A 10,579-nucleotide genomic window follows, 5' to 3' on the forward strand; every position below is an offset into this window, starting at 1 on the left:
GCTGGGCTCTGCGGCTGGGTTAAATAAGGATGAACTGCATTGGGCTGATCTCATTTGCTCCATCACTAATAGAGCTTGTACACTGTAATGAGCAATAGCACGTAGCAATCGTGCTCCCTGGCTGCAGCGCTGAGCCCTGCGGCTGTGAGACCACGGGGAGGTTTTGTACAGACCCTCAGCAGCTGGAGGGTGAGCTGCAAGGGGGTGGGTTTGCTCCTGGAGCCACTCTGCTCCCCATTTTGTGTTTGCAGCGAGCGGAGCGGTCCAGGGGCAACACAACCCTCTGGGTCCGGAGCTGGAGCTGGTGGGGGACGAGCAGCAGCAGGAGAGCTTGCGATGAGCATCCGCAGGCAGGAGGATGGAGAGAGGGCTCATGCCGAGCTCCCTTGGGCAGGAGACAAGGTCTGATCACCCAAGGCTGCAGGAGCCGTGCATCGCGAGGGACGCGGTCAGAGGGGTCCCGCACACCTCGCGTGGGTCTGGCCCCCAGGCAGTGCAAAGCAGCGGGAGTTAAAGGCAGCGTGTGGGCAGAGGTCTGCCAATCCCTTTGCCTGGAGGCGATGCTCAAGGCTTGGCTGTCACCATCCTGCTGTCCCAGCCCTCTGTCACACGCTGCCGTGGCATCCAACACCGCGGCATCGCTGGAGCCCCTGACGTTGCCTCCTTTATTTCCAATATTGGGCAGCGGCCATTCCAGCGGGACAGGCTGCACCGTCCCCTTCACCGGCGCCCGCCTGCCGAGCTGTGTCTCATCGGCCAGATCTACAGACACGTCTCCTCCCAAAACCAGACCAGGAGCGGGATGACTTTGACGGAGCATTGTGTTTGTCAAAGCCGTGCGCAGGAGGGAGGCGAAGCTCGGACCGTGGGGTCCCCAGGGAGAGGGGGCTGCTCGGGACGGGGAGGGGACACGGGACCACCAGCCACCCCTGGGGCCGCCGGCCAGACAGAGCAGCTTTGCCAACAGATCCTGCAATATGGGCTGTGGTTCCTCCTGCTACTAGACGTCAGCAGGCAGTAACCTGGGGTTTCAGCAAAGAAAGCTAAATAAATAAATAGATAAAAATCAAATAAATAGAAAAAATTAAATAAATTAGTATAAACAAACAAACTAAACAATGTAAACAAACAATTAAATGAACAGATAAACTGTAAATTTCCATTTAAAGAGTGTTCCTAGCCCTGCTGGCTGCTGGGGAGGGGGCAGCCCAAGCCGAGTGCCCCTCAGAGGCTCTCAGTCCCCAAGGCAAGGGACAACAAAATAGGGAGATGTCATGGATTTTGTCAGTTCAGCTGCTAACCTGAAAAAAAATGGTGTTTGGGGGTGGTTTGAATTCCATTCTTCAAGCAATATTAATTTTGGATCAACCTGTGCTTATTCCTCTGCCTTCAGGAGTGCCCCAAGCAGGAGCCAGCTTGGAGGCGATGGAATTGCTCGTGCTCCCCGTGCTTTGCTGCTGGCTTCCCCCAGGACTCCCTGAGCCCGAGCCTAAGTGGAGGGGATGGGTGTCAAGCTTTGACTTCTCGCTATAGTTAAGAAATGTTGTGTGCTTTTCACCTTCGCCTAGTCCTTTCTGATTCCACCCCTTACACTTCCTAATACGTTCCCTGGCTCCTCTGACAAAGGCATTTTACAAGATGGATAAGTCCTGTCTCCTGCTGTAAAAACCAGCGTGGCAGGGAAAATGATGGAGGGTGGCACAGGGTGCCGGCAGCCGGACCCCGTGCCGGCGACACAGGGGACCCCCTCACCGTGACAGCGTGGCTCCCTGGCCGCTGCCACGCCGTCGCACCACGGTGTCGGGAACCCATCGACAAACCCAACCCTGTAATCCCTCCTTAAGCACCTCGGTAATGAGAGGATTAGCCGGGGCTCCTCTGCTCGCCAGGCACGGTGGTGAAGCCTGAAAAATCCTGTGCTGCCGGCGTGAATTCTGGTGCCCTCCCGCATCTCCCTGCCCATTCCTCCCCACCGAGGGGCTTTGCCCGTCCTCCTCTCCTGCACGAGGATGCTCCTCCGGCCCCGGCTGCGCTCCAGCCCCAGGACGTGCCGAGCCTGAGCCCCTGTTAATTAGCAGCCCCCCACTCGCGGGTCTCTGGCTAAGCCCTGTGGGGTGGTGATGGACGGGGGGCAGCGCGGGAGCATCCGTGGGCCGGGCACCTTCGCTCAGCGCTTCTGCAGGATGTCTGCAAACATGTGGAGGCTCTCGAAAATCCAAAGCCACAGACTATCCCCAAACTAACCCTTCCCGCTTTGAACTATCAGCCCCCAGGCGAAGCCTGGGACACATCCCCAGCACCGTCCCCAGCGGGTGCTGAGGGACCCAGAATCGGTCCCGCTGCTTTCGGCATCTCGATTCCCCCTGGGCTGTGCAGCCCTTGCCGTCCCCGCCGCACCGGCCTCTGCAGCGGGACAGCATCTCGCCGCAGACCTCAGCTCTGCTTCCAGCTTTGCACGCCTGGCACTGCTGTTATTTTTAATGAGGTGCAAGTTGGCTTAGGACACAGCAATCGGTCCGAGGCTCAACGCCTCGGTGATGGGACCTGGTGGCTGTTTATCCAGGGGTAGGAGCTGCCCGGCCGGGCTGTTTGAGCAGAGGAGGGGAGCGAAGGCTGCAGCCTGGCCGGGCGTCTGTCCGCTCGCCAGACACGCAGGGAATTGATTCTGGATTGTGTTTCCGTGCAGAAGGCGATATAACAATCAGATATATTTCACTTGTGGGTCTGAGTGCAGAGCTCTATTATTCATACTCTGGCTTTAAGTTATAGCCGGTGTTGTGTCAAATGTACCAATTCCAGCAGCTTTAATGGAGTTGGCCTCCGCACCCCTCTTCCAAGTGGCAGCTGATATTTTCTGCCCACATCGCTTGTATCTACGAGGGAAAAATATCAAGTGCTCCCTGTGGCTGTTGTTCCAGAGCACGTTAAGGGGAGGGGACGTTTCTTGACCGCGCTGCCGGCGGGGTGACACCGCACGTGCCGCGTGTGCCTGCGTGCACTTGGCTGGGCACGTGTGGTTACTGGTTCACCCAAAACACGGCGTTCCTGCTGTGGTTGCACACTGTCACCGTGGGGCATCGCAGCCGCCCCACGCTGCTGCGATCAAACAGGCTTCGCTCCATCGGCTGCAGCCCAGGGAGCCCGGGCGGCCGCTGCGCTCCCATGACTGTGCCTCAGAGGAGCAAAACCAAGCTCCGTGTGGTTTGCAGCTTTCCTTGCCCTTTGCCCACCAGTTTGCAACGGACGCCCGGGGCAACCTGCCACGTACGTGTCAGTGTGACAAGAAACAGGACTTTACTGGGGAAGCTGGGCAGGGAGCACCCTGCAGCAGGATGCTCACTTCTACCAACCACTCGCTCATCAATGTGCATGGTGCTGCAGCTGCCGCCGGTGAAATACCCGAATGGGTGGGAGGAAAACCCTTTAAATTCTGCCACTAAGAGGCACAAGGTTTCTCCTGAGCTGCTTGTTGCTGTCTCTCTTTCTCCTGCCCTGGCCGTGGGGACGCTGCAGTGCCAGGTGAGTGCCATGTGCTGGGCATGGAGATGTGGGGAGGACACACGTCCAGGGGGTGATAACACCCCCCCTAAGGGGCAGAGGCAGCAGGGCTGTCCCAAGGCTCCTGGCTCTCGGCAGGGACGAGGGCTTTGCCTGTGGTGCTGTGGGAGACCCTCGCTTTGCCCAGAGCCTCTTCCCCCCTGCACACCCCAGCCCCGGCAGCTGGGACCTGACCGCGGCGTTTCCTAGAGATGGGAGTGGGTCTGGAAGGAGTTGTTCCTGGCAGCTGATGTCCCAGAGCTCCTCTGATCTGAAGGAGGAGCCGTGGGCAGCCCAGCTAGAAACGTCCGCCTGGAAACTTGGCCGGAGGAGCTGTCGCAGGGAGTGGGACCGCTGTGTGTGGGTGACCCTCGCTGGTATGTCCGGGGATGCCCTGCCCAGGCCGGTTAACCTGGACTGGACGGGCACTGAGCAGCAGCTCCAGCAACCTGCGGGGCTGAGCAGGGTCAGGGCACATTCCCTGGAGGGGACAGGTCCCATCCGTGCTCCAATGTTCCCCCTGCAGCCAGGGCAGGGACCCCGGGGACATTCGGTCTGTCTCCTGCTGCCGCTCAGAGCTCAGCCTTTGGTCTGTAATTGAATCAGATGTTTTAAACCAAGCTTTGATACTTGGGAAAAGGAAATTCTCCTGGTTGCCTCCATCACCATGGCACCTGTAAACAATTGGCAATCTGCCCACCTCCTAATTTTTGTAACTAATTACCTCTTGTTATCTCTCATCAGGCCAGTAGGCAGCATGTCACTAAATGATTAATACAGTGCACACAGCAACACAAAACTGCATCCTTCATTCACCACCAGAATTATCCTATTTGCCCTCTTGTTATTTAGCTTAAGGAAATGGTGAGAAAAGCAGGAAATGCAAGAAATCAGTATCTGCTGTTGGATGAGAAGCTGGGAAGGCAAGGGAGCAATAAGGCTGGGTCGGGATGTTTTGGGGGCAGGAAAATTGTCTTTGAGGAATATGTAATAAAGATTTAATACACAGGAGCCTCTAGTTGGCTTGTAAATTCCCTGACCCTCTTGCTGCATGACCAGCACAGTCTGTGGCCCACTGACACCCTGCAGAATGTTTTTTTTAAACCTAAGGGTCTTGACCCAAGACAAGACAATTTCCAGAAGACAGAGCGGTTTTTCTTTATTTGCTTTCCACATTTTTTTTTTCCTTGTAGCTTCTCGAGTGTAGCTGGAAAGGACCTGGCTGCGGGGGCTCGGTCTGCACCCTGTGCCACCGGCCAGCCCAGGCTGCGGGTGGTGATGGAGCGGCTGTGCCAGCCCCACGCCTGGTCCTGGGGGCAGCCAGCCCTCTCCAAGGGTGTCCTGCAGCGCTCGGACCTAGGGGAGAAGGCTTCCTCCCGGGGTAGGTCCCCACCATCCCCAAAAAGCAGATCAGAGGGAGCAGGGGGGCTGCTGAGCCCAGATGCTGGTGTGACTTGCCCCCCGCGTGCCTTGGCAAACTGCTGCCGTCCCTGCCGGTGGCACCGCGGGCAGGTCTCGCTAGGTGATGGCGGCTGCTTCATAAGCACACGTGTGCCCTGACACCGTTAGTGCCCTGCTAACGCTGCACTAATTGTGTTATGTGGATGATAACACAGGATAAGTGCTCTGCCACACGGCAGCGCTGGAGCAGCAGCTCTGCTCCCCGGCACGTCCCATTGCTCGGCTATCGGCTCCGCGCACATGGCTCGTCATGGGGTGTGTGCGCTGAGCCAATAAATTAAATTGTAGTGGCTTCATCAATATTAAGTCAGATGATGCTCAAAAGAGCCTGAGCAGAGGCACCAAGCTCGTTCCCAGGGAAAAAAAAAAGACGACCAGTTTGTCACCCCTGAATTTGTCCCGTTCCACCTGCTTCAGCCCTCGGCAGGAGGGTCACCCCGTCACCCCGGGAAGGCTGCAGCAGCCGTGGGGGGTGTCGGTGCTGGGGAGGAGCTGGGCTTGCTTGGTGGGACCGAACACTGTGCGAGTGGTCCGGGGCAGGTGAGCGGAGCGTGGGGTGCGCGGGGCTCGGACCTGCTGAGAGCTGACTCCTCGCCTCGGCCCCTTCTTGCCCCGAGCTCGGCTCCCAGCAGTGCCCCAGCTCCTCCTGCTAGGAAGGGCAGGCAGGCACTTATAATAGTGAGGTATTCAGCACTGACACCTTTTAATTCCCCAAATGATTAACTTTCAGCGGATTAGAGCTAGGATGGCTATTTAATTAACAGACATGTCAAGCTTGCTTATGAGTCATTAAAAAAAAACCACCCTAGTGATTGACTTGTTAATATGGAAGAAATCAATTAGATTTTTTTTTTTTTTCCTTCTCTGAAGTTTTTGGCTCCAGCCAAAAGGATGGAGGAAGAAAGGATGCTGGGATTCAGCTGAGCTTTATTCTTTACAGAGGAGATTGCAGGAACAGCTTAATGCAGGGATTTGCAGGGTTTCCTGGGAGGCAGACACTGAACCCTGTCCTCGCGTGCAGCAGAGGACAGGAGCAGCCCCTCGGCACTGGAATGGTGGGACGGAAAGCTGCCCTGTCCCCCCTTGATTCCCCCCATTCTCTCCTCTAGGGCCAGATTCCAGGTCTCCCACTGCCCCTTCCCAAAGCCACCTCCCCCTGAACCGCCTGGCTCTGACTGCAGCTTTCCCAGTGAGCCTGGAATCAGGGATGGGAATGGCTGGAGCAGGGTTGGGGGGGGGCAAGGTGGGGGCAGCAAGAGCAGGGGCTGCCCTGGGGCTGGAGCAGCTCCTTCTCGGCTCAAAAGCTGGGGGATGATTCTGGTGCTTCTGGGGGAGGCAGGATGAATCCCCCGGTGGTGGAGGGGGAGCTAATGGCAGCCTCATTAGAAAGGGATCCTGCAATTTGTGGAGTTGATTACATTGGGGAAAAAAATGCACAATGTCTCTTAGGCGGCAAAGGCCAGACGGGAGCAGGAGTCTTCTGCTCAGGGAACAGCTGATGAAGTTCAGGGGCAAAGAGGAATTAGCAGGAATTTGGGAGCTGAAGGCTGTGCGGGTGGCGGGAGCTGGGGTTGGTGCTGCTGTGAGAGCCCTGAGTTCAGCCGGGGGTGCTGGGCCTGGGGTAGCAGCAGCGGTGCCGGTGCTTGGGGAGGTTCAAGGATTTTCCGTGCACCGGATCGGCGTCGGGGCGTGGGTGGGCCGGGCATCGGGCCCTTCTGCTCCCTGGGGAAAACCCACAAGGGGTTAAATGCCCTTCTTATACACAGTTATAAATTGCTGTCTGTGGAGTCTGACTTCATGCACAGAAACTCTGATTGCTCAAATTGTAGATTGCCTCTTGACATTAATTACTATGTAAATCCGGCAGATTAACATTGTCAGATGATGAGTGGCAAGTTTCACTTGCAGCCAGTCTCCCAGGAGCTCGGCTGTTGCAGAAGTTGCCATAGCAATTTTTTCCTCTTGGAAAAAAATGATAATAAAATAAAACCAAAACAAAACAGCGCATCCTTGTGCTCCTACCCAAGCGGTGGTGCTTTCCCTGCTGTCCCCCAGTTCCTCGTTCAGACCCCATTAGAGCAGAAGATGAAGTTGCATTTTGAGTGGTCAGTGGATTTAATGCTCTTCAAGTGCTTGTCTGGCTCCTCGTAGCACTTGATGCCTAAATGACCGAGGTGGGGAAGATCATCACCGCTCCTGCACAGGGTACAGGTCAGTTCCCTCGGCTTTGATCGCTCTGTGTGCTCCTCGTGCCGGCTGGGCACGGTGCGGTGCTGCCGCGGAGCCCGGCGGGTGATACGGCTGCCTTTGGCCGTGAAAAGCTGCAGCTGCCCCTCTGTGTCTGCTTGAGGAGGAGATTTGATTTTGTTATCTCAGTCTCTGAAACCAAACAGTGAAAAGAAAAAAAAAAAAAAACCTCATTTTTCACTTGAGATTAAAGATGCATGAGCAGAATTGAGCAGGGCTGCTCACTGTGGAGTCAAGAGGCTTTGAAGGTGAGCTGCCAAGCTCACTAAATAAATTGATAAACTGCCTCAGATCTCCGGTCAGGAGCCGAACAGGCAGACAGCTTCAAAACTCACTAAATCTGGGGGTGCTTTGGACTGCCCCCCCAGCCCACTGCCCCGGCACATGTCAGCCCCTGGCACTGGCAGGAGGGTCCCAGTACCCCGAGATGCTGCCAGGAGCCGGGTCCACTTTGGTCCAAGACGTCCCTGCCAGGGCTCCGGCCGAGCCCTCCCACAGGTTACCCAGCTCCTTGGGGAGTGAAATGGGGGTGTGAAATGGGGGTCCTGGGCACAGGGACCTCCAGACCCGGAGCCTTGTCCCCATGTCCTGGCTGGGGGGTGGTGGGGACTAGCCCTGCGTGGCTGGGTGTCCCCAGAGAACTTCCCCAGTGTCACCCCCTGCTCGCTGGCGCAGCCGTGGCAGCTCAGACTGTGTTTTGCGGTTACGTTTATCTGCTGGGGTGTCACTCAGCAGCGCCGAGCGAGGAGCTGTTTGTCCCTGCACCTTTCCCGGTACCAGCAGCGTGCTTTTCCCAGGGGATGAGCCCAGGACCCACTCTCAGCACGCAGGGCAGGGGACGGGGCTAAAACACGACATCTCGTCCTTCGTTAACACGTTGTCCTTTGGGTGCCTCGAGCACACGCTCCTCCTGAGCTGCTTGTCCTCAGCCCACCGGCAGGCACTGCTGCCCGCCAGCCCCCTTCATCCCGAGCGCTGACCCTCTCCCCCATATCACATACCGGTGAGGATGACTACAGTGGTCCTCAGGGTGAGGGGCTTGATGTTTCATCGTGCCCCCAGCACTTTCTCCTTGGCTTGGACAAGGACCCAGCTCCTGCTGCTGCGAATCGGCTCCCACCGGGCTGTCGAGATACCTTAATCTTATTAACGCAAACCAATCCGCTAACTCTAATTACTGCACTTGTTGAGGAGGGGCATCGTAATCAAAGCTGCCTGTTGTCCGGGCTCGGTGGTGCTGGGGGGCACGCAGGGCTCTGACCACTGACCAACACCTCTGGGGCCACTGGCATCCCTGGGGCAGCGATGCTCCTGCCTCAGCCCTGGCCCCAGGACCCCCCAGCCCTCCCCAAATACTACTCCTCTCCCAGCACGGAGCTGTCAGGCCAGGGATCAGCCCCAGCTCGCCCAGGGAAGAGCCAGGGACGGAGGCCGGTGCACCCCATGGGGCTGGGTGGGCTCCGCAGCACCCACCAGCCCCGTGTTCCCCGAGGGATGTTGCATGACAGAGGTTGTTTATTGCCTTTGAAAAGCAAGAATATGTTTCTCATCCATGTCATACTTCTAAAAATACCAGACGTGTTGCCCCGGCTTTCCTCTTTTGTGCTAATGACAGTTGAGGAGCGACATCTGTATCATAATAGATGAGAAACAAATTCCTCTTTACCCCCAGAGAAGGCTGATTATTTTACTGGCAAGCTACATTAAAAAATGCCTTGTGACACACAGTAACATTAATGTCAGGAAACGGCAGCGCAGTGCCTCCGGGGAGCCCCGCTCCTGTCACCCTGATTAAATTAGCTTGTGTCTTCCCCCCGCATCCAGCTGCCCCATCAATATTCATGCCGGAGCTGCTGCTGGGCTGTGCTGCCGGGCCGAGGCTGTTACTGCCTGATCGCCGTGATAAAACGCCGGTCGGAGGTGAAGCAGCCTCAGCTACAGGACACAGGAGCAGATGCAGGATGGTGCAGGAGCATCCCTGGCTCCAGCCTCGGGGCTCGCAGCGGGCAGGGATGCTGCCAGACCTGCACCCCAGGGCTGCCCGGAGCGATGCTCCGCCGGGGACTCCTGCTCTGTCCAGGCCTTCCCACAGCGAAAGACAATTTGCAGGGTGGAATGAAAACATGCCAAACCCCATGCGTTTCTCACTTCTGAAAGCCCTGGGGAATTCAGCGGGGCTCCCTGGCTGGAAACCCCCTGCCTGGAGCTGAAGCCACCACGCACCTCTCCTGCAGATGGGAGCTGCGATTCAGGTCTCCTGCTTTATGTAAGAAGATAATTATGCTCTGCTGGGATTTGCAAAATTCATAGCTATAAATTTCTCCCAGGGAAGAAGGTGCTGTAACTCATGAAGAATCAAATGCCAAAATGCTGCTAAGGAGAGGCCGGAAAGAGCTTTAATTGCCCCAATAAATCAGTGTCGTCCCGGCTTTCCAAAGACATCGCCACTTCCCCACCCCCTGAACGCCAGCCCCTTTGGCAGCCTGGTCTGGGGTGACCCCTCACTGCCGAGGGGTCCCACCTCGCGTGGGCCCCCCCGTCCCCGCACCCTCGCGGTGGGACGCTTGCTCTGCAGTCCGAGGCAAAGCGGCGGCGGGTGCAGGATGCGCCCTGCACAGCTCCTCTCCTCGCTGCTGCTGCTGCTGCTGCTGCTGCTGCTCCCCGGCAGCACGGGCTGGGCTTTGCATTTCTGAAGGCGTTCACAAATCCGCAGTTCGGGATCCCTCTCTCCACGCCCGGCCCTGTAAGTGCAGCCCCGATGTCCCTCTCCGAGGCCCGACCCTGGCGCAGCAGTTTGCCCCCATTGCACGTCGTTCAGCTGTGCACGGTTCAAGGCCATAACTTCTCCCGGACTTAATAGCAGCATCTCCGTATATCTCCATGAAAGGAAAGCGCAGACTAAATACGCCCCAGGGAGACGGCAGATATACTGCCAGCATTACCAGCTGCTGGGAGTGCTGCTAATGCGAGATAATTATTCCATAACTCTGCTCGCTGCTGCAGCGGGGTTGGTTAACGAGTGAGAACGGGCGCGGGGTGATTTAAGGAGCTGTGAAGGCGCTGCCCTTGTGCTGGGCTGGCTGAAAGGTGCTGACCTGCTTGTGCGAGGAAGCCTGGCCCTTGCTTGCGCTCATGGAAGATGCAACCCACACAAAGCATCGCCCGTGTCCCAGGTGATCCCAGCTCCATCCTCGGTTTAGGTCTGACTTGCCAGAGGACGACGTAACGTTTTGTGTCAGGGTTTTCCCTGCGCGTCCCTCCCTCTGTGCCAGGCTCCCTCCAGGTCAGTGCCCTGTGCTAGTGATTTATTTTGGCTGGTAACTCACGCACGATG

Source organism: Buteo buteo, chromosome 16, assembly GCF_964188355.1.
Source record: "Buteo buteo chromosome 16, bButBut1.hap1.1, whole genome shotgun sequence".
Lineage (NCBI taxonomy): Eukaryota > Metazoa > Chordata > Aves > Accipitriformes > Accipitridae > Buteo > Buteo buteo.